Below are 3,412 nucleotides of genomic sequence, written 5' to 3' on the forward strand. Positions count from 1 at the left end.
ATTGTAACATTTAAAGTATTTTTACATATTCTTAAGCGTTGTTATAGCGTTCGTATATTTTTGATCAATATTTGCGGTTCATTATGACGTTTAAAATATTTTTATTTTTATTGATTCATTAGAATGTCAGGTAAAATTCTGCACATTTTTATAGTTCAATAAAACTATAAATAATAAATATAAAATAGAAATATGAAACAGACGCAGTACCAATTTAAAAGCCGGTCGTAAAAGTCTTACAGAAAAGCCACTTGTTAAATGGTTGGAGTAATCGCGATGACACAGGTTACACAGGAGGAACGAGTTCGAAGACAGAGTGGAAAGCGGCAAGGGCCGAAACACGATGATACCGGTCACGGTTCACAGCTATCGAAATTCCGTTTCACAACGGTTCTGTGTGTTAGGCATTGTGTTCCTGACGCTGCGGCGAGATCGGCCGATTGCGATTTTAACGCGCGGAAGGCAATCAGATTTCAGCGAGACCTTTCGCGAGTGAGTCTCCTTCGCTGCGAATCCAAGGAACACAAGTCACACACACGTACACACACACACATGCTATACCATCGTTAGAAAGACCCTCTTCGTTATCTTCGGCAATTTGTTCACCAAACGTACAACCGTTTTTTGAGCCAATCGCCGATGGCGTAATCCCGTCCTCCTTCCATTTCTCCGAATCGAACCGGTGCGAAATTATTGGGCACCGTACCCAAGATCTCTCCGTGTTTCATCAACTCTGCATAAATATCGGTACATGAAACTGTTTTCCGGGACGAAACCGAACGAGACTGACTCAATCAATTGGTCCTTTTGAGCCAACGATCATTAAGAGGAGTTGCTTCCCTCATAGACAATTATACTTAATCCATTTGATCAATCCTTTAGACCAGGGGTCGGCAACCTTTTTTTGGCCGCAGGTTAAAATCAATCAAAATGTGAATATTAAAGAGACGTTTGGGTCAGAGATATTTTCTTATTAAAACAGTCTTTTATTAAATAATAAGATATATTTTATTAAAAAGATAATTACAAACATAGTTGAATGAACTTTATTTGTAAACGTTATCTTCGATAATGATTTTTCATTATAGGGAATCATTTTGGGGAAATTTCCTCATCCTTATTCTTCTTTGCGCCGTCTTCCCATTAATAATATTCACTCCTCCTTCCGAAGAAGACATGAACATTTTTATACCATTATACCAAAATTTTCGCTTATAGTACGTTCGACCGGTACGTTCAAAAATACGAGTGACTGTTAGGTGACCAAGTGAAGTAAACTATTCTCGTTGCTGAAATTGAGAGCATAATATGTTATAAGGATTGAATTAGAATTAGTAATTAGACTTTTTAATCTGTAAAAAGTTGACCTTTGGTTAATATTTGACAACTTTTCCTGTGGTCATATCTGCATATTATTTTTTTAAAAATAACGGAGTAAAGTGGGGTCTGTCCCCATCTCCGTCTAATTTATTATTGGAAAATATGGTTTTTAGCTATGTAAACTGTAATTATGCGTTTAAATAATCGATGTTCATTAACGTATAAACACGCATCTTATATATCTTCGAGCCTTTATTTAGATTTTTAACACGAAAATTTCCTAAATGTCCTTTACAAACGTAATCGTTACTCTGAAGTGGCAACAGGTGGTCTAAGTAAATTACGGCTGAGCCATTCGTTACAATGGCACTTTTGAGCCCATCGATCACAAAGAGAAATTACTTCACTTGTTTGACGATCATTCCTAATCCAATTTAATTAGTTTTTTAGACATTATCCCACGTTAACCCTCGCAATAGGGTTTCTCTCCTTTGGTGGTTAATTTCGGGAAAATGTTCGCTCCTTTATTGTTGAATAGTTGTTGACCCTGTCAATAACTATCAATAACACCGGCACAGACATTCTAGAAAATCTTTTCGGAACGTACACTCGCATTTCCGAGTTAGCCTTAGGAATCGACGTTGTAACAAGAGACGTATTAAAATAAATCCGATTGTAAAATATAATTGAGCTTCGGTACGTGTTTAGTCGGAGGTTCCAACATTATTATCATCAATATCGATCTATACTAAACTCGAAAAAGGGCATGCTTAAATAATTCTTTCACTGTGTCTTGTAGTTAAAATCTGCGAAACAAAATGTGGTTCTTTAGATCTTTCAAGTAATAGCAGAATTAAAGAAAAGCATTTCATTCATTGACTAGTAGTCTAGACCCACTGTCATCTGAAAATCATTTAAGCATATTGCGAGACGTGCGGGCACTTTTATGGGCCACAGTACATAACAAAAGAGAAAATTAAAAAAACATCTGTTCTATTGATATTTCTGTTTGGGACCTCTATTCTACGGCTCCAGACTGTAACCTGTAATGTTTATTCGAGTTAAACCGGTACGCTCAAAACTTCTACGAGCGACAGCTAGATGGCTACGCGACGTAAACCATTCTCGCTGCAAAAATTAGACACTTGAGATGTAATAAGGAATGAAATTAAAGCAATTATTATCGCTTCTCGGCCTTTTGGCTAAGATCAAAGTGAGTAGTATCTGTTCTTATCAGCTTAATATCTGATACACTGCCCATCGGGTAGTCAGAATATTAACCTGTTTTTTGGAACCGGACGGAGCAGTCGGGGCTCGCTCCCCCTCTGTCATGAGTCATCTCGGCATTGCAGTGTCGCTGAGATTGGCTCTAACTAATTATTGTAAGACATAAATGTCTAGTTTAAACAATAATAAGTTATTATTTGATATGTGAGTCGTTTATTTATTACGCTTTATTCAGTGTAACTTGTTACTTTTTAATCTTTCCACCGACTAACTTAATCAATTCCAAAGTCAAGACCTTACAATTTCAACAATTTTGAAAGAAATAATTTGAATTTGGTGGAGTAGGTTTATTGTTAAAAAGGATTTTCAGCGTCGCTGTTCTGTGGAAAAAATTGCCACCCATTACCAATAGCAATATGCACTGATATCTGAACAGACTTCTAGTTAATAATCTCGAAATCAAAGTTATGATTTAAACTCTCTCTTGATCAGTTATTTGTTACGAGCCGAGGGCTAAGGCAGCCGTGCGTGACCGAGATTTCGTTAGTTTGGTAGAATTTGGGATACAAGGATTGAACAATTGCGGACAAGCCGATGTCTGTTTCACCGTCAGGACCCACAATGACAGGAGAGTGTGGACGAGCCGATGTCTGTTTCACCACCGGGACCCACAGGGAAGTAACTCGTAGATGAGCCGACGTCTATTTCACCGTCGGGGCCTACGAGCCGGAATAAGGATGGAGGTGCGATAAAAGAATTGCGGACGAGCTGACGTCTGTTTCACCGCCGGGACCAACAATGACAGGAGAGTGTGGACGAGCCGATGTCTGTTTTACCACCGGGACCCACAGGGAAGTAACTCGTA

At 38.2% G+C, this 3,412-nt stretch overlaps 1 non-coding gene across 1 annotated transcript; it reads left to right on the forward strand.

The window, feature by feature from the left end:
* Positions 1–2,502: 2,502 nt before the first annotated feature.
* Positions 2,503–2,697, forward strand: LOC144473918 (U2 spliceosomal RNA). Its single transcript, XR_013494663.1, has one exon. It is a non-coding gene; the product is annotated as a U2 spliceosomal RNA (small nuclear RNA).
* Positions 2,698–3,412: the final 715 nt, after the last annotated feature.

This window comes from Augochlora pura, chromosome 7, assembly GCF_028453695.1.
Source record: "Augochlora pura isolate Apur16 chromosome 7, APUR_v2.2.1, whole genome shotgun sequence".
Lineage (NCBI taxonomy): Eukaryota > Metazoa > Arthropoda > Insecta > Hymenoptera > Halictidae > Augochlora > Augochlora pura.